This window comes from Engystomops pustulosus, chromosome 5 (genome assembly GCF_040894005.1).
Source record: "Engystomops pustulosus chromosome 5, aEngPut4.maternal, whole genome shotgun sequence".
NCBI lineage: Eukaryota > Metazoa > Chordata > Amphibia > Anura > Leptodactylidae > Engystomops > Engystomops pustulosus.
The window spans coordinates 69,430,864-69,458,553 of NC_092415.1; the positions used below are offsets into that span (position 1 = coordinate 69,430,864).

The 27,690-nt window shown below is 41.7% G+C and overlaps 2 long non-coding RNA genes across 2 annotated transcripts in view; one reads left to right on the plus strand and one right to left on the minus strand.

Moving 5' to 3' along the window:
- The window catches only part of LOC140132909 (uncharacterized), a 74,567-nt gene that overhangs the window by 22,030 nt on the left and 24,847 nt on the right, over nt 1-27,690 (minus strand). The window contains exon 5 of the long non-coding RNA XR_011855740.1: nt 26,953-27,099. This is a non-coding gene — a long non-coding RNA (uncharacterized lncRNA). The remainder of the gene's footprint in view (nt 1-26,952; nt 27,100-27,690) is intronic.
- LOC140132910 (uncharacterized) overlaps nt 1-27,690 on the plus strand; it is a 48,506-nt gene that overhangs the window by 20,397 nt on the left and 419 nt on the right. Inside the window, exons 2-3 of the long non-coding RNA XR_011855742.1 lie at nt 26,702-26,809; nt 26,948-27,010. This is a non-coding gene — a long non-coding RNA (uncharacterized lncRNA). The remainder of the gene's footprint in view (nt 1-26,701; nt 26,810-26,947; nt 27,011-27,690) is intronic.

A 27,690-nucleotide genomic window follows, 5' to 3' on the forward strand; every position in this document is an offset into this window, starting at 1 on the left:
CTGAAAAAACTGAAAAGCGGTATTCGATTTGTAAGCCGTGTGACATGAAAATAAATTATCCAGACATTTCAAAAATGATGAAAATGTAAAGAAGACATATGGGAAATGTTATTCAGCAAATTATTTAGGTGGTAAATCTATCTGGCTGAAAACGTGATTATTTCAAATTTAGAAAATGGAAATTTTTTTAAAAAAATCATTATTATTTTTTTTTGTAAATAAACGCAAAACTTATTAGCCAAAATTTACCACTAAAGTATGATTGAAAAAACAATATCATAATCGCTTTGATAAGTAACAGTGTTCAAAAGTTATAACCATATAAAGCGATGCATGTCAGAATACAAAAAATGGGGCTGAGCCTTAAAGAGGACCTGTCACCCTTAAAAATGGCACTCCTAGTGCTAAAACAAATGCAGCAGTGTTACAATGCTAAAGTAATCAGAAACCTCCGATAACCCTAACAAACACTGCCGCGCTGTATACTAGAAACGCCGGACCGCTTTCAAAGCAGTCCAGCATATTAATTAGGCGGCAGTCCGAGATGCTGCCTCGTCCCGCCCCGCCCTCTTCAAGGCCAGAGGTGACTGCTATGTGTCATGTATCAGTCACTGCCCCTAATCCTGCCCCCTCATGAATAGGCCGGACCACTTTGAGAGCGGTCCGGCGTTTCTAGTGTATAGCGCGGCAGTGTTTGTTAGCGTTATCAGAGGTTTCCGATAACACTCGCAGTGTAACACTGCTGCATTCGCTTTAGCAATAGGGGCTACTTCCTTAAGGAGTTAATGTTGCATGCCCCACTTTTCAGTTTATTATTTTTTTACAAAAGTTTAAAATATTAAATAAATTTCATTCCACTTCACAATTTTGTCCCACTTGTTGTTAATTCTTCACCAAAAAATTACAATTTTATATCTTTATGTTTAAAGCCTGAAATGTGTGTGCCACAATCAGATGGGTGTGCCACAATCAGGAACAAGGGTTTACGGTATTTGTGTCGTTTAACTTTTAAATAGTCAATAGTTTGAATAAGACCATAGCGTTACACCTATCACTACAATGTTATGACTTAGCTTATGTAAGATTGAAATCAATCAGTTCTGACATCTTCTTTCAGTCATGTCATTTATTTTGGCCAAATGCCCTTGTGTTCTCACTTATGTGGTTGAAAGAAAACAGCAAACTTAGGGTGGAATGACAACATAAATCATTTATTAGGACATCATGTTAAGAAAACAAAGCCAAGAAACATAGTTCGACATTGTCAATTGTCTTTGAAACAAATTCATGGTTTATTTCAGAAATGCATAAATACAGGCGGCCCCCTACTTAAGACCACCCGACTTACAGATGACTCCTAATTACAAATGGACCTCTGGATATTGGTAATTTACTGTACTTTAGCCCTTGGCTACAATAAACAGCTATAACAGTTATTACAAGTGTCTGCAATTAAGCTTTATTGTTAATCCTGATTCTAATGACAATCCAACATTTTTTAAAATCCAATTGTCACAGAGACCAAAAAAATTTTGTCTGGAGTTAAAATTATAAATTATACAGTTCCGACTTACATACAAATTCAACTTAAGAACATACCTCTAGAACCTATCTTGTAGGTAACCCGGAGACTGCCTGTAATGGATATGGATATATAGAAAATATGTACACAACTGACATTTAAAGTGTTAGGTTATTTTAATTGTTTTTTTTGTACTGTGTGTGTAAGTGTGGGAGCAGGATATTAGGGAATTTAACAATATACACTTATTAAATGTTCTGCACCACTTTCTTGAAATGTAAAGTAAAGCCCCCGGGTTCAGAAATTAGTCTTTTACCTCATCAGCTGCCATTTCTGTCCATAAAATGGCCTCAGATGGAGGGTCATGTGATCTCTACCTGTCCATGACCAATCTCCCTTCCAGGACCTTATGATTATATTTATGAATATAAGCTTAAGGTCCAGGAAGTTTGATTAGTCATGGTAAGTTATGATCACATGACACTCTATTTGAGGCCATTTTATGGACAGCAATGGCAGCTGATGAGGTAAAAGAAACTTCTTAACCAAGCAGGTTCTCTACACTTTTCAAGCAATAGAGGTACATTCATAATTTACTTAATATCCTGCCCCCTCCACACTTACACACACATTACTAAAAACTTGTAAAATAAAGTTATAAGTGATGTAGTGAGCACGTCAGTTGCAGTACCTCTTATCTAGACCAGATTGATGAAGGTAAAATTGGACACCCTATCTAAAAAATAGTCTCTGCCATCCCTTAAACCTTACCCAATTACTTCAGTGAGCAAAAGATATCTAGAAATTTTATGTTGAAGGGTCGATTTTCTTCTTTGCATTCACAATGGAGCTGCTGCGATTCACTAATTTCCTGCATATGTCGCTTCCCCGCTGAGGTCCGCCGGAGTTCACCTTTTTTTCTCGGTGCATGTGAGTGCTGATCTTGCGACACACTTTTGAATGTTAAATCCCGCACGTTGTCCGAATCCACCCCCCCCCCCCTTCTAAATGCGATCCACGGACCCTAAGTAAATGAGCCCCAATATGTTACCATGGAAATATGGACAATGAACTAAAAGTTTGCTGATATATAATCCCTTGTTTTAATGAGAGTTTATATGGTATAACGGGTTGCAGATACATTTTTTGTGAAGTTTCAATGAAGACTTCTGGAGCCTTACTGATTGTATAGCCGGATTGAGTATAGCGTATAGAAAAGCTTCTTAGTGTTGGTTTTTGTGATGATATTTTGTATGCATACATGTCAGGAGCTCTCCCAATGCATACAAATCTTATAACCAGGTATAAGTAAAATACCATAATGAGGTCACCCATAATGTACTTTGGTAAACTTGTTGAACTAAAGTCCCGGAGGAACCCTTCATGAACATTACTCCCAAGTCAGTTGCCAGGGACATCTGCATGCTACTCCAATTGTTGCCATAGGAGTGATGTTCATGAACCGGCATGCATATAGTAATGAGTGCATGGCCGTCTGACCTCCACCTACAGCACTGAGAGCCATGCAGAGCCCTCCTGTCTCATTACCATAATTTAAAAGTTGATTTTAGAAGGAAGGTGGCTACAGATAACACATGTAAGGAGATTACCACAGTTACTGTCCCTGGATCTTTGAGTAAGTGGTCCTGTTTTATCAAGCTTGATTTTTATGGTAGATTTTTTTACATAAAATAAGATGCCACACACACTGAGGTTTTTTTTCATCTTTATTGTACAACCTGTATACCATAAGTATAATTTCCTTTTATTGCTTAATGTCTAACACTTCTAAATGGGATTAGTAGTTTGATACAAGTTATTGTTCTCACTAGATAATATTAACAGGCATCTGTTCCTACGTAGCTTGTTTCACAAGAGCTGAGGCATGTGTGCTCTTCATAAAATACCTTCACACAGGAAAAGGGAACTACTATTTCTGTCTGTTATAGATAGAACATATCTAATTCCAGGAGCAATCTGCTGACAGCTCCACTTCCCCAGCATTGAAGGTACCACCTTGCCATGTCTCACAAGAGCATTCAATACTTCCCATTTGTAGAAGTGTATGTTTGCTACATTTAGATTGAAAGTATCTTTTGTTAAATTTAGCAACCAGAGTCAGTAAGTTAAGAAAAAGATGTCTTATTCATAGTGTACAACAAGTGTCTAATGCTCACCCAAAGCACATAAAAAAGAACGAAAAAATAGGAATGATCAGCAGGGTTGTGTTGTAGAAGGTGTCACAAAATCACACATCAAGTAACACGTTTCCACATCACCCTGAGACGGTGCCAAGATTACACCTGCGATTTAAAACCAGCCTACTGCTCTTAGCATTGTAATGCCAGCTATGCAGACTTCACTTGTTCAATGGAGAAATCGCACAAACATTTTTTTTTTCAACACAATGATTTCTCTTACATAGTTGACAGTATAGAAGTTAGAAAGATAAATTCAATTCACTGATATGAGAAACAGTTTTGTGTGTAGAATTACTTTCTGGTAAGCTGGGGCCCCTAACACAGACAACTAGCATGGGAATCCAAGCATGCATCTAGTCCAGTGGCGTAAGCGGGAGAGGATGGGCCCCCTAGCAGATTTCTGCATCTGGCCCATCTTCCCCTTAAAAAATATACACATATTTGTATGTTAATACAATCACACAAATTCATATATACACACATTTATATACAGGCAGTCCCCAGGTTACATACAAGATAGGGTCTATAGGTTTGTTCTTAAGTTGAGTTTGTATGTAAGTCGGAATTGTATATTTTATCATTGTAATCCCAGCCAGAACTTTTTGGTCTCTGCGACAATTGGATTTTAAAAATGTTGGGTTGTCATAAGAATCAATATTAACAATAAAGCTTCATTACAGACACCATTGATAACTGTTACAGCTGTTTATTGTAGCCTAGGACTAAAGTACAATAAATTACCAATATCCAGAGGGCCGTTTGTAACTAGGGGTCGTATGTAAGTCGAGTGTTCTTAAGTAGGGGACCGCCTGTACTTAAATTCTCACACACATGAAGTTCTATACTGATACACACATTTATATACTCACACAGTATAAAAACACATACATACATGTATACACTCATATGCACACATTTATGGACTCATACTTATATACAAACTCATACAGTATATACACACAGTATGTACACATCCATACATTTATACGCACATATACACATATGGTTGAGATTTATCAGAAGAGTCTGAGAGCAGAACTGTTCTAGTTGTCCATGACAGTGCCCAGCTTTGATTTTCTCACAGGTGTTTAAAAAATGAACGCTGAGCTCTGATTGGTTTCTGTAGGCAACTAGAACAGTTTTACCTCAGAAACTTGTGCTAAATCTACCCCTATTATAGTATATACACATCAAATTTGCACACAAAGGAGGCATTGATCATAGTTTTTAGAATGTTTTGCTGATTTTTGGGGAAATTTTTACGGGCTCAGTTATTAAATTTGTCTCTAATGGTGAATGGCTGTTCTGCAGTGAATGGCATGGTATCTATCACAATTTTGTGCCTAAAAATTCACAAAAAAGTCACAAATATACACCTGCTCTAAGCAGGTGCACTTGAGAAAAACCTACATTTTCATTACTGAAAACAAAGGTATTCGCTTCCAAAATTGAAAATAAACTCCGTACGGTGACACACGCTCATATCCGGGTTATGGGGACGTGTATACATCGGCCATATATACGTCCCCCAATGGCCGTGTGAATGCAGTGTTAGAGAAAGGTTAACAGACTGATAAAATAGAGATGTGGGAATAGCATTTTAAAGGAAATCTACCATCAGAATCAAGCATGATAAACCAGGCTGTGGTAATGTTTTTATATTTGTTATACAATGCCATCCTTCTTCCTAAAATCAACTTTTAAAATTATGTTAATGAACCTGAGGGGTGCCCTAGCCTCTCTGCGATCTAGTTTTACAGGCTGTATATATACTCTGCACTGTTCCGTCATCAGGAATAATTGCTATGGGACTTCCAGGGTGATTTACAGGTTAAGGTAATCTCAGAAGTCCTTATTACAATTGGTAGTTTTAGGGTGTTTGTGATTCCTCTGTGATGACCATGAAAAAGGCTTCCTAAATCGAAACATGTTGGTCGTTCATGTTGTTTATGTATCCTGTACATTTTTATAAGAATTCAATCAAGACAACTTATTGTGCTGGGAACTGTTCTTTTATGAATTGGGAGTTCCTCTGTTCTGCTAATCACAGGGTCCCAGTTCATGAATTATAATAATAATAATAATAATAATCTTTATTTATATACCACCATCAAATTCTGTAGCGCTTTACAAATCATAGGGGACATTTACAACTATATTACATTACATAGAACAAACAGTCATATGGAACAATAGGAGTGAGGGCCCTGCTCACAAGAGCTTACAGACTATAAGGATCAGGGTGTTAACACAAGAGGTTGTATAATGGTCCAGCCATTCTTTATAAGGGAACAATATAAAATAATAATAAATAATTTAATCAATAAAAATTTTGCTGCTTGAACCAGCCATCAGCAGCCATCTTATTTACAGGGTCCTAGGTGAAAAAGACTGCAGAGAAGTCTGGAGCTTGGTAAATATTTGGAATAGTAAAGGGAGAGTTGACATTTCATGCAGTTAGCGAGTGTGATAGGCTGGCCTAAAAAGATGGGTTTTAAGAGCACGTTTGAAGCTTTGGAGGGTGGGTATTAGTCTGAGAGTCCGGGGAAGGGCATTCCAAAGAATTGGAGCAACTCGGGAGAAGTCCTGGAGACATGCATGAGAGGTTCAAATTAAGGTAGAGATTAATACGGAAGGAGACAGGCAGCCAGTGCAATGATTGGCACAAACTGGAGCCATCCGTGTAGCATTTGACCTGAAAGATGAGCCTGGCTGCTGCATTAAGAATAGATTAGGAGAGGAGAGTTTAGCAAGTGGAAGACTGATTAGTAGGGAGTTAAAGTAGTCTAGTCGAGAGTGAATAAGTGCAATAATTAGCATTTTAGAAGTTTAAAATGTCAGAAACCGTCGGATTCTCGAGATGTTTCTGAGATGCAAGAGTGAGCAAGAGATTGAATATATGGTGAAAAGTAGAGGTCAGAGTCCAGCACAACCCCAAGACAGCGGGCCTGCTGCCTCAGTGCTATAGTCATCCCACAGACTGAGATGGAGAGGTCAGGGTTGGGTTGGTTAGTAGATGGTGGAAAGACAAGAAGTTCAGTCTTAGAAAGATTAAGTTTCAAGAAGAGAGAGGACATGATGTTAGAGACAGCAGAGAGACATTCACTAGTGTTCTGGATTAAGGCAGGGGTGATGTTACGTGCAGAAGTATAAAGCTGGGTGTTATCAGCATAAAGATGATACTGGAAACCAAATCTGCTGATGGTTTTTCCAATGGGGGCAGTATAGAGGGAGAAGAGAAGAGGACCGAGGACTGAGCCCTGAGGAACCCCAACACTGAGAGGAAGATGAGAAGAGAAGGATCCAGAAAAGGAGACACTGAAAGTGCAGTCAGAGAGATAGGAAGAAAACCAAGATAGTGCAGTGTCCTTTAGGCCAATGGAGCGAAGCATCCTTAAAAGGAGCTGGTGGTCCACAGTATCAAACGCTGCCGATAGATCCAGGAGAATGAGGAGAGAATAGTCACCTTTGGATTTAGCAGTGAGGAGATCATTGGAAACTTTATAAAGAGCAGTTTCAGTGGAGAGCATAGAGTGGAAACCAGATTGTAGGGGGTCAAGGAGGGAGTTAGCTGAGAGATAGTGGGTTAGTCGAGAATAGACCAAGCGTTCCAGGAGTTGAGAGGGAGGTTAGAAACTGGTCTGTAGTTAGTAGCACTGGATGAGGTGAGCAGTGACTGCTGGGGAGAGAGTCTGTACCAGATGTGAGGGGATGGGGTCACTGATACAGGTAGTGGGGGGAGCAGAGGAAAGGAGCCTGGAAACTTCTTCCTCTGTGACTGGCTCAAAGTAAGAGAGTGAACAAGATAAGGTACCGGAGGGAACGGGATTGGAGGGGTGACTGGATTGAGCAATTATTCCCTGGCGAATACAATCAATTTTATCCTTAAAGTAGGTGGCCAGATCTTCAGCTCCAATGTCTGTGACAGGTGGTTGTACCTTTGGTTATAGTAAGAAGTGAAGGGTATCAAAAAGCCTTTTAGGGTTATTAGAGAGAGAGGATATGAGATTAGCAAAATAGACCTGTTTAGCAAGGTGAAGGACAGAGTTATACGTTTTTAGCATAAATTTGAAGTGTAGAAAGTCTGCAGATGTGCGAGATTTTCTCTACAGACGTTCAGCAATCCTGGAGCACTGCCGAAGGAAACAAGTTTTCTCAGTGTGCCAAGGTTGCCTGCGTGTGTGTTGAAAATTTCGGATAGTGAGTGGTGCCATCTCATCTAGCGCGCTTCCGACAGTGTGATTATAGTGGTTAGTAGCTAGGTTTGGAGAGGTAAAAGAGGAGATGGGGGACACTGCATACTGTACGTTTTCTGTGAGTTGATGAGTATCTATTGCACGTGGGTTCCGGTATGAATGATGGGTGGAAGGATTCTGAGAAGGTGGAGGATTATTGAAAGTAAAAGAAAGGAGATTATGGTCTGAAAGTGTAAAAGAGGAATTGGTAAAATCAGATATTGAAGATGGTCGGGAGAAGACCAAATCATGGATCTTTCCCTCACTATGAGGAAAACGCAGAGTTGTGAAAGACCTAGAGAAGTAGTTAGTGCTAAGAGCTGAGAGGCAGGAGGGGAAATGGGAGGGATATTGATATAACAGGGATATTGAAGTCTCCCATGATGATGGTTGGAATGTCACAGGATAGAAAGTAAGAGAGCCAAGAGGCAAAGTGGTCAAGGGACTGATGGGGTGAGCCAGGAGGACGGTATACTACAGCCACTCGAAGGGAGAAATGGCAGAAAAGTCTAAGGGCTTGGACCTCAAAAGATGGGAAAGTAAGAGAGGGTACAGGACGAATGACCTGGAAAGTGCATTGTGGAGAGAGGAGTATGCTTATCCCACCTCCCTGCCAATTCTCAGGTCTGGAACAGTGCGAAAAGTGTAAACCGCCATAAGACAATGCCCCAACGGAGGTGGGGTCATCCTTCTGGATCCATGTTTCTGTAATGGCAAGCATGTCAAAAGAAAGAAAGAGGTCATGAACTGATTCTAGTTTATTACACACAGAACGGGCGTTCCATAGGGCACATTTAAAAGGGGTTACGGGTGGAGGCGGAGAAGAGGGGATAAACTGAATCTTTATAAGGTTAGCAGGGTTTCTTTGTGAAGCGTTAAAATAAGCAGCGGGTTGGCCTGGGTTAGGAGAGATGTCCCCTGCAGCAAGCAGAAGGAGAAAGAGAAGAGATAAAAGATGTTTTAGAGATTTATAAGAAGTTATTTCTTGCTTCACAGCAGAAGACTGTGATAAGTTAGTATGGTTACATAACGTATAGAGTGTGTGAGTGGTAAAGAAAGGTGAGTGAAGAAGGGAGGCATTGATATGGATAGTTGGTACTAGTAGAATAGATGGACAGTAAATAAAACAACCATAGCAAACAGAGAGAAAATGGAACCATTTTTAGACAAACATAATGTTAGGGTTGGTTACACAAAAGACAGGGGATAGTGAGCCCTGAGCTTGCCCCAACCTCTGTCCCTTCCTATAGCCCCCCCACGCTAGACCGTGGGGCGACTACTTGAAGACTCGAAATATTCTGGGTAAGTGTGGGAAGGGGAACACAAACAGACTGACAAACATAAAACATAAAAGAATCGTAAACAAGCCGGAGTCACAACTAGAGGGTACGTCAAAAGCAGAATCAGTAAGCAAGAGTCAAAGTCCAAAACTAGCCGAGTTAGCAACAATATAGATACAGATACAGAGCAATACAAACTAGCAGCAACCAGGTGGAGAAAGGGATTTTCAAACACTGGCACTGGTGACTAGTGAAGCTGCAATTTATGCAGCCAGAACTCCACCTCCAGAACCTGATAGGTGCTGGACAGCATCTGGGAATTAACCCCTCATGGTGCAGAAACAACCAAGCACCAAGCAGAGGTTCAAAAGTCCCAGCCACTCCTAGACAGCGCGAGATCTTAGCAGCCGCTGCCCAGGACGAGAGGTGGAGTTTGCGCGGATACGCGCCGGGGTTCGGAGAACGCTGCTGGTACCACCAGAAGAACCAGAAGTCCCAGCAATCTCCCTAGCGAACCTGACAGTACCCCCCCCCTGACGGGGGGCCTTCGGACCCCTAGATCTTAAAGATGGCTTCTGAGGGTAGGTCTGATGAAATAACCTGAGTAACCGTGGAGCATGAACATCTCTAGCCGGAACCCAAGACCTATCCTCAGGACCAAAACCTTTCCAATGGACCAGGTACTGCAGGGAGTTACCTACCCATCTGGAATTCACCACCTTTTCCACCTCAAATTCCAGATTCCCCTCCACAATAGATGGAGAAGGAGGGTCAGAAAGAGGCAAAACAGGCTCAACATAGCGCTTCAGAAGACTCTTATGGAAGGTGTTATGGACCCGCCACCCTGCTGGAAGTGTAATCTTGAAGGAAACCGGGTTAACAATATGAGTAACAACAAACGGACCCACAAACCTGGGCGCAAACTTCAAAGAGGGGACCTTCAATTTAAGGTTTTTTGTTGATAACCACACTTTATCCCCCACCACAAACGTATCAGATTTAGTGCGCCTTCTTTCAGTTTGTTGGACCATAGAATTTTGTGCCCTCTGAATATTCTCCCGAACTTGTGACCAGAGCGAGCGCAACTTGGATGTAATGGCTTCCGCTCGAGGAATATTAGAGACAGGCACAGATGAAAAAGAGAAACGTGGATGAAAACCATAATTGCAGAAAAACGGAGATACCTGTGTGGACGAACTACAGTGGTTATTAATAGCAAATTCTGCCAACGGAAGGAATTTCACCCACTGGTCCTGACTGTCCGAGACAAAGAGTCGCAGATATTGAATCATCTCCTGATTCATTCTCTCGGACTGACCATTAGACTCAGGATGAAACGCTGAGGAGAACGACAGATTAACTTCCAGTCTAGAACAAAATGCTCGCCAAAATTTGGAAACAAATTGTACGCCCCTATCAGACACAATATCATCTGGTATACCATGGAGGCGTACAATGTTCTGTATAAACAAATCAGCCAATTCTTCAGCTGAAGGTAACTTTTTTAATGGAACAAAGTGTCCCATCTTGGAGAAACGGTCCACTACCACCCAAATCACTGTATAGCCTTGAGATGCTGGCAGATCAGTGACAAAATCCATTGACACTTTAGACCATGGCCTGGTGGGAACTGGAAGCGGAAGAAGAGGCCCCTCAGGACGTCTCCTGGGAGTCTTTCCTCGCGCACAGACCTGACAGGCTTGGACAAATGCGTGCACATCATTAGTCATGTGAGGCCACCAGTAACTTCTCTTTAAGAGATCCAAGGTACTCCGCATTCCCGGATGACCTGCCAATACTGAGCAATGCGTCTCCTCCAACACTCTCAAACGACAAGAAAGAGGAACAAATAATTTGCCTTCCGGAAGGTCTTTGGGTGCAGATTTTTGTCCTGCTAAAATTTGAGAGGAGAGGTGGGAGGAGACAGCTGCCAACACAACACCTGGAGACAAAATATTACTGTCCGTAGTCGCTGGAAGCTCAGGAGTCCCGAAGCTACGGGACAAGGCATCAGCCTTCACATTTTTTGACCCAGGTCGGTAGGTGACCACAAAATTAAAGCGAGAGAAAAACAAGGCCCACCTAGCCTGACGTGAGTTCAAACGCTTAGCAGTATCCAAATATACTAAGTTCTTATGATCTGTGAGCACAGTTATCGGATGAAGAGCTCCTTCCAAAAAGTGTCGCCAGACTTCAAATGCCCACTTAATGGCAAGGAGCTCTCGATTACCAATATCATAATTCCTCTCACAAGAGGAAAACTTTCTAGAGAAATATGCACAGGGCCTAAGTCTGGTGAGAGTGGAGGACCCCTGAGACAACACTGCACCTACTCCTACCTCGGAGGCATCAACCTCCACAACAAACGGTAGAGAGAGGTCAGGTTGAACCAAAACTGGGGCTGACGAGAATGCCGCTTTTAAAGTTTCAAACGCTGAGCAAGCGGCAGGGGACCAGTTGTTTGGATCAGCACCCTTACGGGTTAGATCCGTGAGGGGTTTGGCGATCACAGAAAAGTTCTTTATAAAGTTCCGATAATAGTTAGCGAAACCTAAAAATCGTTGTAGGGCCTTAAGATTGGTAGGCCGAACCCAGTCCGTGAGCGCCTGAACCTTACTCGGATCCATCTGTACATCAGAGGGAGTCACAACATAACCTAAGAAGGAAACCTTCTGGACGCAAAAAACACACTTTTCCAGCTTAGCGAAGAGGTGGTTTTTGCGCAACCTGGTAAGTACTTGGCGGAGATGTTGCTGGTGAGAAACCGTATCAGGAGAAAAAATCAAAATATCGTCTAGATACACCACCATAAACACACCGATGTAATCATGAAAAATGGAGTTCATAAAGCCTTGAAAAACCGCTGGGGCATTACTCAAACCAAAGGGCATAACCAGGTATTCAAAGTGCCCCAAAGGTGTATTAAATGCGGTTTTCCACTCATCCCCTTCTCGGACCCGAATCAGGTTATAAGCCCCTCTGAGATCTAATTTAGAGAAAACTTGGGCCCCAGAAACCTGATTTAAGAGATCCGGGATCAAGGGGAGGGGACCTGAGTTTTTTACCGTTATCTTATTTAATTCTCGATAGTCAATACACGGCCGTAAACCACCATCTTTTTTCTCAACAAAAAAGAACCCAGCCCCAGTGGGCGACTCAGAGGGACGAATATGTCCGATTGCCAAACTCTCATCAATATAACTCTTCAGTGCCTCGCGTTCTGGTACCGACAAGTTATATATACGACCCTTTGGCAATCTAGCATCAGGAAGAAGGTCAATTTTACAATCAAACTCCCTGTGAGGAGGAAGGACTTGGGACAAGGGTTTTGAAAACACATCTGAGTAGTCCGAGAGAAAACCTGGAAGACCCTGATCTTCCGTCACTACTGTACATAGTGAAACTCTGGTCAGGTGCTCCTTACAGAGAGGACCCCAATGAACCAGCTCCAGAGTTTCCCAATTAATTACCGGATTATGGATCCGGAGCCAGGGTAGACCAAGAATGACATTTTCAGACAGGTTTTCCATAACTAGAAAAGAACACCATTCTTCATGCATAGCTCCTACCATAAGCTTTATCTGCGGGGTTCGGAATTTGATCAACCCTGCCTGTAGAGGGGTCAAATCCGCACCCGACATCTGGATAGGAGTGGACAATGGAATCAATGACATGCAAAACTGAGAGACAAAATTATAATCGATTAAATTAGTCGCAGCACCTGAATCCAAAAAGGCGCGACCAGTGCAGGAAACAGACTGAAACTTAACCGTACAAGGTAAATACATTCTAGACACAATAGGGAGTACCTGAGCTCCTAAGCAGTCCCCCCGACTACTGCTTAGGAGCGGAAGTTTTCCTGCTGCTGCCTCTTGGAACAGGTGTTGATCTGATGATCAGGACTTCCACAGTAGAAACAAAGATGGCGTCTTATTCGATGTTGCTTCCGCTGTGCAGGAGAGATGCTATCCAGCTCCATGGATTCCAATTCTGGACTACCTGGAGACGGACTGGCCGCTGGCTGACAGTCCGAGGACACCCGAGGTGATCGCCTGGATCTTAGGCGACGATCAACTCGGATGACCAGAGTCATAGCATCATCTAATGTCTGAGGCTCGGCATAAGCTAAGACTAAGTCCTGTACTCGGTCTGACAGTCCGGACATAAATTGGTCTTTTAGGGCGCAGTCATTCCATTGAGAGTCAGTCACATACTGTCTGAACTGGGCACAATAATCTTCTGCTGTCCGTTTTCCCTGACACAGAGATCTAAGGTGGGAAACTGCAAGTGCTCGGCGGTCAGGTTCGTCATAAATCTGGCCTAAAGCAGAAAAAAAAGCGTCAAGAGAAGAACGGGATGGAGAGTCAGGTGGGAGAGAAAAAGCCCAATTTTGCGGATCCCCACGCAACAGGGAAATTACCACGCCCACCCTTTGAATCTCTGTGCCCGATGAACGAGGGCGTAAAGAAAAGTAAAGTTTACAGCCCTCCCGAAATGAAAAAAATTTCTTACGGTCACCAAAAAACACGTCAGGGAGAGGAACCTTAGGTTCAGGCGTGGGTGGCAGTGGATCCTGCGGTGATGTCTGCCGTGGAACCTGCATAGATTCCTGAATTTGGAGACGGGAAGCTAGATCCTGAACAAGCTGAGTTAGGGTCTGGACCTGAGCGACCACAGCTGACAAAGGCTCCATGGAAGGAGAGAATGTAGCAGGTCGGATACAGGATGCAGACCTATGTGTGGCCAGTGTTTCTGTTAGGGTTGGTTACACAAAAGACAGGGGATAGTGAGCCCTGAGCTTGCCCCAACCTCTGTCCCTTCCTATAGCCCCCCCACGCTAAACCGTGGGGCGACTACTTGAAGACTCGAAATATTCTGGGTAAGTGTGGGAAGGGGAACACAAACAGACTGACAAACATAAAACATAAAAGAATCGTAAACAAGCCGGAGTCACAACTAGAGGGTACGTCAAAAGCAGAATCAGTAAGCAAGAGTCAAAGTCCAAAACTAGCCGAGTTAGCAACAATATAGATACAGATACAGAGCAATACAAACTAGCAGCAACCAGGTGGAGAAAGGGATTTTCAAACACTGGCACTGGTGACTAGTGAAGCTGCAATTTATGCAGCCAGAACTCCACCTCCAGAACCTGATAGGTGCTGGACAGCATCTGGGAATTAACCCCTCATGGTGCAGAAACAACCAAGCACCAAGCAGAGGTTCAAAAGTCCCAGCCACTCCTAGACAGCGCGAGATCTTAGCAGCCGCTGCCCAGGACGAGAGGTGGAGTTTGCGCGGATACGCGCCGGGGTTCGGAGAACGCTGCTGGTACCACCAGAAGAACCAGAAGTCCCAGCAATCTCCCTAGCGAACCTGACACATAATTGTTCCAGACATGTAATTCCTATCCTGTGGGTGCTTTTTAAATTAAAATCCCCTTTGGAGTATGTGCAACTTGAGTATGAGTAAGCATTATCAAGCTTTATCAAGCTAGGATAGGATACCTAGGAATGTAGGCCTCAAAAATCCTGTTGATTTTAGCAATATAGCCAGCAAAGAAATTGCTTTTTATCTATTGATAAAATAAAGTATATAATTTTAACTCTTATTTTAAATGCCCCCCAAGACGGCAAGGTGCAAAATCATAAGGCAGTAAAAAAGTCAAATAGGACAGTATGGTAGCAAGCACAGAAGAGTATATGATGGTAAATTTAAGTGAAGTGCCTTGACGCTGCCCCAGTAGCTGATTGGTTTATAGGCAGTCCCCGGGTTACATACAAGATAGGGTCTGTAGGTTTGTTCTTAAGTTGAATTTGTATGTAAGTCAGAACTGTTTATTTTATCATTGTAATCCCAGCCAGAACTTTTTTTGGTCTCTGTGACAATTGGATTTTAAAAATGTTAGGTTGTCATAAGAACCAGGATTAACAATAAAGCTTCATTACAGACACATTTGATAACTGTTACAGCTGTTGATTGTAGCCTAGGACTTAAGTACAGTAAATTACCAACATCCAGTGGTCCGTTTTTAACTAAGGGTCATATGTAAGTTGAGTGTTCTTAAAGGAAACCTACCACTTAGAATGGTCGGTGTAAGCAGTAAATACCGAGCACCAGCTCAGGTTGAGCTGGTGCCGGTACTTACTTTCGTTAGTGTTATAAACCGCGGTATCGCGGTTTTAACACTTTTTAAACTCTAGAGTATAACAGGCTTCGGCGCTGCGTGCGCCTACATAGGAAATGAAGGAGACGTTGCGCGCGCACGGTCGCGCGCAGCGCCGAAGCCTCTTCTGCTCTAGAGTTTAAAAAGTGTTAAAACCGCGATACCGCGGTTTATAACACTAATGAGCTCATCCTGAGCTGGTGCTCGGTATTTACTGCTTACACCGACCATTCTAAGTGGTAGGTTTCCTTTAAGTAGGGGACCGCCTGTATTTGGCAATAACTCAAACTGGCACCTGTGACATACCCCCAGTTCAGAGAGGCAGCAAGATTTCAATCACTCAGCACTCTGCAGAGGATTCACCTTGGTGTGCTACTCATCCAGTAGAACTCAAATTGCTGAACTAGAACCTGCAGGAGTACTGACAGCTGTATGATTAGTTCTGTTTCTAAGTTTACCTCTGAGGAGCAAGACTCTTCTTGAAATGACTGGTTTTACACTGCAACTTTTGGAAACTTTTAAAAATAAATACTTTTGTAATTTTAACATATTAATATTAATCTGTACACATATTCTAAAAAAGAAAAAGGGAAGGAATAAAAAGGTTTATACTAAAAGTTATTGTTGAATGGGAATACTTATTATCACATGCAGGGATAAAACATGTTAGCAGATCCGTACTGAATATATAACAGTGGCTATTAGGGCTGCAAATGACATGTTCTATAGTATTGTGTCATGATCTCGGACATAGATTGATATGATTTAACCTGACTGAATCTCTTCTAAAGATTGCATATGACATGCTTTGATGAGAATTAGGAATATTCTTCCCAGGCTATCTGTGCTCATTTTTTGATTGTAATTGTTTTCGATGATGGGATTTAGTGCCTTTAGATATTGACCTCTGGTAAATATCACACTGTCATCTATATAATTGGCCAAAATCATGTACCAACAAAGGAACATTTTTATTACTATTTTAGAAATAGGGGCACTAGACTAAATGACAACAGTCATGACAATGAACCCTAAAATTCTAGCCCCCTTGCCTGATTACCTCTGCATATCCTAGGTCAGTGATGGCGAACCTTTTATATACAGAGTGCCCAAACTACAACCAAAACCCACTTTCATGTAGCAAAGTGCCAACATGACAATTTAAGCAGTAGCCTATTGATCCCTGCTGTATCACAAGTTTCAATCATATTGGCGTCCTGAGGACACCAATACAATAGAAAGCAGGAGACATTTGGATTGTAGCTTCCCTCCAGAGTCCCCTGCCCACAGAAAAGGCTCCGAGTGCCACCTCTGGCACCCGTGCCATAGGTTCGCCACCACTGTCTTAGGTGATATTGGACAACCATGAAGACAGTCCTTTCCTACGCCACAGTGCAGACAAGAAACAAAGGCAAACAAACAGATAAACACACAAGGGGAGGTAAACAATCTGGGTCACAACTGGAACAGCATATACAGTACAGAATTGAATACACCAAAGAATAGTCACAGAACAAGAAAAGAATCAGATAACAAGAAGTAGCGAAGAATAGCAGTACAGAAAGTAGAGCAGACAAAAATGACTTTTAACTGGCAATGGACTAGGTGAACAGAAGATAGTTATGTGTTAGCCAGGAACCCAACTCCAGGTGCAAAACGCAGGGCTCTGGCAGTCAGAGTAAGGTAAAGGGGTTTGCCCATGAAAGAAAGTTCTCACATTTTAATCACCTAGTGATGTTTACACAATAAAGATAATGTTTAACTCTTCACATTGCAATTTCAGTCAGTTTTATTGCTGTTTTTGGTCAGTGGTGGTCCGTGTAAAATTCAGCAGTGTGGGTGGGTACTAGCTAAGGAGATACTTCATGATTCCTCTATGCTATGAGATGCTGTGTGCTGACAATGTTCTTAGATTATCAGGATACAGGCAGGGCCGATTCTAGCCTTTTTGATGCCTGAGGCTAAAACTGAAATGGTGTCCTCACCTCAAAAAAGTCCTAGCCCAGATTGCCTCCTATATTCAGCCCTCTGAATTTACAAATGCATCTTACAGAAGACTCTAAAACCTGATTAATAGCTAACTATATCCTCACACAGCACCACAGATCACTGACACCCTGTGACTGACACTATACATGCTGACGCTGTCTCACACACTAGTTATCAATCAGTGACAGAGACTTTAGTGGTGTCTAGTAATTGTAACTCCAGTTACACTGTTGTTATGCAAATTCAGAATTTTTATTTAGCACAACATCCAAAAGTGACGTTTAGGTCAGACAATTAACCTTCATCAGACTCTGTGAATACATAGTATGAGTGTGGATTACAGCTAAGTAACAATATAGGCAAAATGTTAAATATTTACATATATACAAATCCCTATGCGTGTTCATTTTTCCAATACCTTTCCCTTTTATCATTTTATTATGTATTCCTAAATTATATTTTATTATGTTTCCTTTTAGCATGTGCCAACGATAGGTAGCCTCTGCTACCTATACTTTTCATTTGATCACTACATTCTATGTGTAGCCTCCTCTACTTGCACTAGATACTAGGTCACCCTCCGATTTGCATCGCATGAAAGTCAGGGCCAAAATCCAATCGAGTGCGCCAAAAAAAACTGTTAAATGCGGTGCAAATCGGAAAACAGTCCGCGGACCCTTAGTAAATGAGCCCCATTATAACAGCTTCTCTCTTTGTATTTATGTAAATTCTAGCTGTAGCTCCCGGATTTGCCCAGGATAGTAAATAACTGCTCTTAGCTGTAACAAAAAGAATGGGTTAACAAAAATATTTTATATGTATCTGTAGACCGTCTCTGTCTCGAGCACTCTCATTCCAGTAACTGTGTGTCTCAGGCACTCTCATTCCAGTGACTGTCCGTCTCGGACACTCATTCCAGTGACTTTCAGTCTCAGGCACTCTCATTCCAGTGACTGCCTGACTCGGGCACTCTCATTCCAGTGACTGTCTGTCTCAGGTACTCTCATTCCAGTGACTGTCTGTCTCGGACACTCATTCCAGTGACTTTCAGTTGCGAGCACTCTCAATCCAGTGACTGTCCGTCTCGGTTACTCTCATTCCAATGACTGTGTGTCTCTGGCACTCTCATTCCAGTGACTGTCTGTCTCGGGAACTCTCATTTCATTGACTGTCTCGGGCACTCTCATTTCAGTGACTGTCTCAGGCACTCTCATTCCAGTGCCTGTCTCGGGCACTCTCTGCTTCCAGTGACTGTCTGTCTCACGTACTCTCATTCCAGTCATTGTCTGTCTTGGACACTCATTCCAGTGACTGTCTGTCTCGGGCACTCTCATTTCAGTGACTGTCTCAGACACTCTCATTCCAGTGACTTTCTGTCTCGGGCACTCTCATTCCATTGACTGTGGGTCTCGGGCACTCTCATTCTAGTGACTGTCGGTCTCGGGCACTCTCATTCGAGTGACTGTCTGCTTCTCTCTCACACTCTTATTCCAGTGACTGTCTGTGTCTCTGACTGTTACTTTGTCTATGGGGAGATTTATCAGAAGTGTCTGAGAACAGAACTGCTCCAATTGACCATGGCAACCAATCAGAGCTCAAGTTTCATTTCTGCACAGCTGTTTATAAAACTAAAGCTAATCTCTGATTGGTTTCCATGGGCAACTGGAATAGTTTTACCTCAGACACTTCTGATAAATCTGCTCCTATCTCTGTATCCCTATCCAGCTTACCTCACACATCTGTCTTATACTCATTGCCTATTGTAACCAGAGCTCATATTAATGACCTGTGGCAAAACAGCAGCAGCAGACAATGGCTCCTGTATATGGTGGGTTCCCTGAGACACAGGCAACAACTGTGCGTCACTTTTGGATGTTTGTGCTAAATGAAAATTCTGAATTTGCATAACAACAGTGTGACTGAAGTTACAATTTTCCTATGCTTTAAAAGATTGGATCCACCCTAATGAGCTTATGGTATTTACAGCCCAAATTAAATTATCTACAGTACCCCATGATAGCCCATAAATGCTCCCCCTTTACAATCTACCCTTCATATAAAATCCCCCCATTTAAATTATATACAGTAGCCACCACCCAGTTCAATTAATATCCATCCCCTGCAAAAAAAAAATCCATCCCCAGCCCCAGTTTAGTTATATATATATACTTATATATAGAACCCCCCGCACCCATTTAAGTCATGGGCAGCATAGTGAATGATGGCCCCCCTTTCCCCAGGTTTTGTCATATATAGAACCCCATAACCTCCCCTCCCCCCAATTTAGTTAGAATCTGGCCCTTAATATTTAAATCACCCTCTCCTATTTATTACATACAGCTGACAAAGATAATATTTTTTATTAATATTATGGCCAGTTTAAAAATAATAAAACTTCCCTCTCATCTCCTCCCAGCTCTTCTGCCGAGCAGTGCTTCCTCACATGGATGCAGGCAGTGTGATGTCATCAAACACCGCCTTCGTCCCCTAGAGCCATGGAGCATTGCAGACAAATTGGTTTGTGCAGCGCTGTTCTGCACCACTGTATTGCTTCCCTCCGTGTCTGTAAGTATAGTAATTGGGCAATATGGACCTGCCCCCTTCTTCAGGGATACACACTTGCTGTCAGAGGTGGATTTTTCATCCCGCCCTATGGCAGATGCGGCCCTACGTACAGGGTTTAGCTCCACTTTCATTTAGCTTCTGCTAAAGATTGTACTAGTATCCGACACATGAGATGGGTAAGATGAGCCATGAGATGGATATAAGACACAATGACACACTCAGCACTTCTACCTCATCTATAAAACACACAGTTAGTACTGCTATTCCCCTCTCTCCTCGGATCCAGAGATTATCTTGCCTCTAGAAATGCTGCTGTCTCCTCTGCACGTTACTGCTGGCCAGGAAGTATGTCTATAGTGCTCTCTGCCTCCTGCCTGCTATAGTTTATAGTACACAGAGACAACCAAAATGTAAACAGGATGTGTTATCCTGAGTATATTTAGAAATTTAGTCTTTGTGGGAATACCCCTTTAAGCCCTGCTAGTCCAGAACAAAGCTGGACATGATAGTTTCACTCAGCAGTACGGCACCAGAATACTGTTCAGACTGCCGAAAAACAAATTGGTCACAAAGAGATCAGCGGGTTATGACAATTCTCTTTATTTTTTCTCTGCTCAATGTATTTTTTAATATCCTCAACCTTCCATTCACTATACAGGCATGAGGGATATGTGTTTGCCAACTGTTGGAGGTGGGGGCTTTCCCCTAAGTATACCCATTGCTGCTTCAAGAATCTCAGGGCACCTTGATCCTGGGGAGAGTTATTTTTGCGCCTAGACCTAGGAATACCACTGGTCCACCATAATCAATAAAAAAGCATTTTGTGAATTCATGCAAAGATTCTACCTTTAACCTGTGCCAACTTTCTGTCTCAAGTTATAGTAAATCTGTAAGGCCAAGGTGTTATTAGCCTCTCTTGAGCTACGTCCGGATCTGCCTATTTTTTACATTTTTTTTGTAAGTGGCCCAGAAGGTTTGAAAAACAGTCTACATTTTATGGGATGCAATGGCCCTGCACCATTAGCACCGTGTCTGGGTCGATTTTAAGTTTCCCTTAACACTTATTTGAAGTATGTAAATTGTCTGCTGTCCAAGGGCTTTTGGCTTTGAGGAAGGATCAACTGCATGTCTGAGTGGAGAATAGGACTGAAATGTTCTACCCCATAAATAATGGAACAGTCATAGGTTCTGAATGTCTTAATATCACAGCACCACTGAGATCTGCTGAGAGCAAATGAAAACATAAACAGTTTTGCAGCCATAGAAAAATTCGATTTAATATATTGCTTTCAATTGCACCCTTATTTTCTCTTGTGGTTGCAATATTTCTTGTGATCATCACATCAGCTTTCAAAATGATTTTCAGGATATATAAATAAATCATTACTTCTTCCACTTTTTTTTTCTAGCAATTCAACATTATATTCTTTCTTTTCAGTCCATGTATACCCAGTAGCACATTCTCAGCTGAAAAAGACTAATTGTTCTGGAGCTCTGAGGCATGATTTGTACAATAACGCTTGAGTTGTTTTGTCTTAATATGTATAACTGAGAAAGAGGGGGAAAGGGTCACATGACTACAAACTAAAGGCCACTTTCACATAGCTCTGCAGTTAAGGTTAAGAATTTTTAAGTCAAGGCCAGTTGTAAACGCAGAAGATGTTTGACTTAAAGGGGATGTGTCATTAGCAATATTTGTCCTCTAGAAATGTATAAATGTGGGGTAGGGTATTGGAATCACAGCTGATGGACTCTGTGATCAGCAGTACAAGGGATTACAAGTCTGATCCATAGTAAGGGTGTGGTTACACATTGCATTCCAATCTGTTCTTCGTCCGTACTTGCGTTTTTGCATGATTACCATGCGTTTGGGTGGATTGGATCTGTTGTTCGTAATTTCTGGAGATGAAAGCAGCTGTATTAACATTTTCACAGCTGCTTACACTTCCATAAATGATGAAAAACATATTGAAACCAGCTAAATGCATGGTAAACATGCAAAAACGTGTTTCCAGTGCATTTAAAAATGCACCAAGAACGAACCAAGAACTCACCGTGTGACCGCACCCTTAGCCGTGTTTTGGGTGTGCTGTATGCTGATCCAGAAGTCCAACAGAAATCAGATGGCACAAGGGGGATCTCCATCCTGTGCTTGTATTAACTTCTATGACACTTCTGGATCAATAACATCCAAAATCCAAAGTGGATCAGAGGAACTTGCAAACCCCAGTTATGCTGACTGTGGGAGATCCAATAGCTGAGACTATTGTATTATTAATATCACAACCTCTTTAATTAGAACTAGTGTAGCACGCCAAGCAGACTACTACTATGCCATAAAACCACAGCAAAAGAATGTTAACCCATCTACAGTTTATTGTGATCTACCTTTCAAAGAAGGAGAAGGAATTACGTAAGTATGTCTGCATCGTAGTAGAACCATGAGGATTGCAGGCACCCACAAGGTTTGTTTTCCAATAAAACATCCTTTATTAAGCCAATTCAAAACTTACAGGAGAGATGAGGTAGTGCAATATCAGGCATTCCCGGCTGGCAGCGCTTCTTCTGTCTTTTGTCATATGACAAAACTTTCCCTTTAAACCCTGTTCTAAACCATTCCCCTGTTTCCTATTGGTTATTTGGTACATCAAAAGATGTTACCGGTGATAGTATATTATGCCAGTTAGCCTTTATTATACCATCAATCAATCAAATATTTTAATTGATGTAACAAATTACCAATAAGAAAGAGTGGTTTGGAACAGGGTTTAAAGGGAAGGTTTTGTCATATGATCAGTGCAAGGCACACAACCATCTGGGGGGCGTATGCACGGTCACAAACTTGTGGTGTACATACGTCCCCCATAGACGGGTACGGCACCTGGGCTTGGTACGATGAACACAACAAGTGCCTGCTCTATCTTTGGCCGTATCAACGACCGTGCAGCTACTATTTTCTATGGAGAAGGGAGGGGGTGAGCAGGGGTCAGCCCCTCCTCCTTTCCCACGCGCCAACGTATATGCCCACCCAACTATGGCTGAATAAATGGCTTACTAAAGGATGTTTTATTGGAAAGAAAGTCGGGTGAGTGTAATGCCATCCTTGTGGTTCTACTATGATGAAGACATACTTATGTAATTTGCTTTTGTGTCAAATCATAGAAAAACATTACCTTGTGAGAAGATACGTAAAATTAAAAAAATATATATACCTTTTGAGTATATATAATTAGATATACCATACAGTACTACAGAATACTAATCACATAATAATCATGTAAATCTTATATAACAAAACCCCACATCCAGGCTCCTCCTTGTCACAGTGATGAAGCATCAGATCTGATCTTGTAGAAATGCTTCGCACTATACATAAACTCATGACTGTAAAACCTTATTCAGGCTATGCCTTATAGAGGATGCGCTCCATTCTAGTGCATATATGACTGCATTTCTTATTGATCACAGGGATGCTTGTGGAAATTGTATCTGCAGGGCAATGAAGTAATAAAGCCATTGGGAGATCAGAGTCATCTTTATGACCCTCCATGACATTAAATTCAAAGTGCATTTGCAGAAAAGCCAGATTCATTCTCAAATAATATTCAGGTTGTGGCTGGATTCCGTATGAAAGAAGATACATGAAGTCCAAGTTTATTTCCAGGACTTCTCCTGAAATGCATTTTTAGATAAAGTGAGCCTGTCACCAAGACAGTTATTTTTAGCAAGGGGCAGGAAGAATGCATGAGGAGACAGGCACAAAGACTTCTGCAGCTGATCCTCCCGCCCCCGAGGACTCACCACATGCTGCTGGCAGGGAGACCGGTAATGTGAAATAAAGTTTTATAAACCAGTGGCAGTATTCAGAATGCTGACAAAGGAATTATAAAAGTCAGCTAATCATAAGCCATTGGAACCTGTCACCAGCTTAAAATGACATTCCTGCTGACAGGTTTTCTTTAAAGGACATCTATCACCAGATCAAGGATTGTACACTAAACATACAGACATACTGGTGTGTGCCCCCTCTGTCAGGATCTGCTGTTCTTTTAGCTTCTTATGCCCCAGTTTTTAAGAAAAAAATGCTTTTACAATTATGCAAATGAGCCTGAAGGGCATCAAGCTCCATAGGAGTTAATGCAGCCTGGAGCCCATTGGACTCATTTGCATATTTTTAAAGCCCTTTTTTCTTAAAAACAATGGGATAGTAAGCTAAGAGAACAGCAGATCCTACCAGAGGGGGCACCAGTATGTCTGTATGTTTGGTTTACAATCCTTGATCTGGTGATAGATGTCCTAAATTAATGTTCTATTTCTCAAAATTCAATTCTAGAAAGTCTATTCCTTTGGCTTTGTGCCATTACCCCTATATTTTTAGTTTTGTTTCATTAGTTATTACTCTGTCATGTCTGAATTTTTTCAGTATATTTATCCTTTGATTTGTTAACTGACACGCAATATTTTGAAGATATATATTGAAGACTATTAGTATTTATTAATTAGAGCACTTTTAATTCCATGCACATAGTAAGAAGTGTTTACACTGTATGAATACAAGAACAAATTAATTCTAAACCAGACTGAATTGACACAAGTCAAAGGTGGACCCTGCTTTTGAGGGTTCGCAATCTATATGAAAGGGTAACAGGGATACACAAGGTGAGGGAGCAGAGCAGAGACGTTTATCGTTATCATTTATCGTTATGTTATATTGTATGTTATACTATATGTTGTAGTATTGTATTATCATTGCATTTAAATTTCTAGAACTTCAAAAAAGTTTCAGTGGGAATAAGAATAGACTTAAAAAGGCAAAACAGCACAAACTTGATGGATCTCCAACGTCCTCTGAGTTAGCAGAGACTGACACTCTCCAATGTAGCCACTATCCAATGTTAAACCTGCTGGACTGCAAGTAGGTCACATGTTATCAGTGAAATATAGGAAATCCCAGTACCATATTAAAAACATTTAAAAAATTTTTTAGGATTCTAAAATCTCATGTGAGATAGTTAGAGCCTATGCATTTCTAGCATGGCAACACCCTCTGTTACACATAGGCTTTGTCTATCTCTCATAGCAGGAGATTTTAAAAGGAAGTGGTAAAGCCATTAAGTGACATATTTCTTCATATCCCTCTTTGAGCTACAATTCCGCAGCCAAGTGAACTAATCCTGACGGAAAGTTTATGTAGCTAAAACGTAATGTTTCATTGGTCCCTACAAAACGATAATATAAAAGTGCTTCTTTATGAGAATCATACAAGCCTCATATAGAATAAGGTCTATTCTCACAGCAGGAAAAGAGAGGAGCGCTCAGTTATACAGCAGTAAAGTGTCGGAAGACATGGATTTTATTGGCTCTTCAATTCGTTTGGGAAACTGAATTTTCTACAAGGTGACAGATGGTATTAATGAGAAATGTGCGTTTAGCAATGCTACTAATTCATTCTAACTCCTGGGGGTCAGATTACTAAAGGGTGTGGAAAACCTGCATAATTTCCAGGCTTCTGCTTGTATCAACTCACCAGGGTGAGCGCAGAAAAAGTCTGGAAGATTTATCAAGCTGCCGACCCGGCTTGTTTTCGTTGAGTCTAAAGCAGATGTGAACAGATGTTTAAAATGGCAGATTTCTGCACAGACTTATTACCTGACTTTTCATTGTTTATGTGACGACAGGGCGATACACCACATTTTGCCGTATTTCAGGTGATGTGACCTCCCATGCAGGAGAGATCCTGTTTCACCTTACTTGACTGTGATTGAGTAAAATAGATGGGTATAATGTTCCACAGCATAAATCTCTCCCCTTGAACATCTGTTCCCATATGATGAATGCACCGTGCCATCCACTGTCACCGAACACCTGAGAATAGCAGTAACAAGGAATATGACCGCATGTGTCACCGTAATTGTCCTTATTTATATAACTAGGTGACCTTCTGAGAGATTACATGTACTGCTTTAATAATATTAATAGAATATTTGCCAGAATAAGAGAGAGCAAAATGGTATTAACCCAGAAAGTTAGGTCTGTTGATAACCTTGCCAGTATGGATAGGTTTAATACTTGACACCAATGTGGACTGCGGGTGAGGACTATTCCACAAGAGTCTAGAAGTGCTTTACTTATTCACTTATATTGATTATATAGCAGCCGCAACATTCATAAGACCTCCGAATGCTTCCAGTTTTTCCTGCCAGATTTAATGCATGACCCATAGAAAGAACATTGTGGCATGGTACATAGAAGATATATTCTGGAGCTATGCTTCCACGGGAGAATAATCTCATAATATATTGCCACATGTATCTATATATGGCAGCACAAAAAATTGCCTACCTTTGTATAGTACAGAGGGATCATGTACTGGTGTCCGGTTTCTGGGAATATTGCTCTGCAGTTTAGGCCTTAGTTTCACCCCACTAAACTACTAGTCCCTCAAATGTCTTTTCTAAAATTCCCTTTTTTATGTGAATTCCGATCCATTTACTTATAAAATAAAATCTCTAGCAAAGTCAGGTAAATATATCTTACACCATTTTCACATGAGATGAGTCAAAGAAAGTGGTTGCAGGGGTAGCGTAATTTCAAACAAGAGCACCGGAGGATGGGGAGGCCCCCGCATGAGCTGATCCTGCTAGCCAGCCGATCCACTGCCACGACGTCTACGAGGCAGCAAGGCTGGCTAGCACATACGCAGTGCAGAGGTGTATCATACAAGACGCATCTGTTTCTCCCTCCAGGTACACACAGGGCCGGAGGAGAGATAAGAGGGGCACTGCGCATGTGCAAGATTGCAAACAAGAGAGCCGGAGGACTGGGAGGTGCCGGAGAGCCAGGAGGCAGGGCAGGTATTGGCTCGATGGAGGGAAGACAGGCAGAGTTTACATGATAATGTGACCTGGAGGGTGGGTGAGAGCTTGACTCCTATACCCCGAATCCCACCCCCCAGCCTAGTACCTCTCTGTACATATAACTTTATTTTTCAGGATACAGGCAGCTTTAGACCGTTATAAGGACATGACTAGAGAACACTAAACAGCCACTATAAGGTATGTTTTCGAGTTTTAGAGCTGTGCAGGTGGTGACAGGTTCCCTTTAAGTGCCGAGTTCTTTGCTGTTTTTTAAGTGGTTTCATGTACTTTAAAAACAAAATAAGCCAGAATAACTTTAGAGGCAGTCCTATCAGTAATAGGCAGCAATGTCTGTATACATAATCCGCTCAGCTCCTCCCTCTCTAAAACATGAAGCTTGCATATAATACATTTGTGCAGATTTTCAAGTTGTCTATTCTACAATACTGGAGTAATTTGCACCACATGTATTAAGGGTTTTGCACAGTTTTAGGCAATATTCCTACTTCTACACAAAAAGTGTTTGTGCTCCAAAAAATAAGGTTGGTGTGCCTGTTTCGGGGTGAATGGTGAACTGTTTGTCTTCCCTGTGTGTTTGTACCTTTTCTTCTTTTTTTCCTCCTGCTGGCCAGCAAACCTTTGTCTCTGTCCACTATTGTTTCACCAGACAAACCAGTTCGGCAGTCACCATTCAGCATTACCTGATCTTACCTGTGTGTGTGTGTGTGTGTGTGTGTGTGCAAAACCTGAGCAGAGGGTGAGCTGGGATTATATAGCTGCACCTGATTACTGCCAGGTGATGCTGAGCTGAAGCCATGTGGTTTATGTTTGCATTTCTAACTTTGGTTACTTTGTGTATATTGTAAACTCCCCTTTAT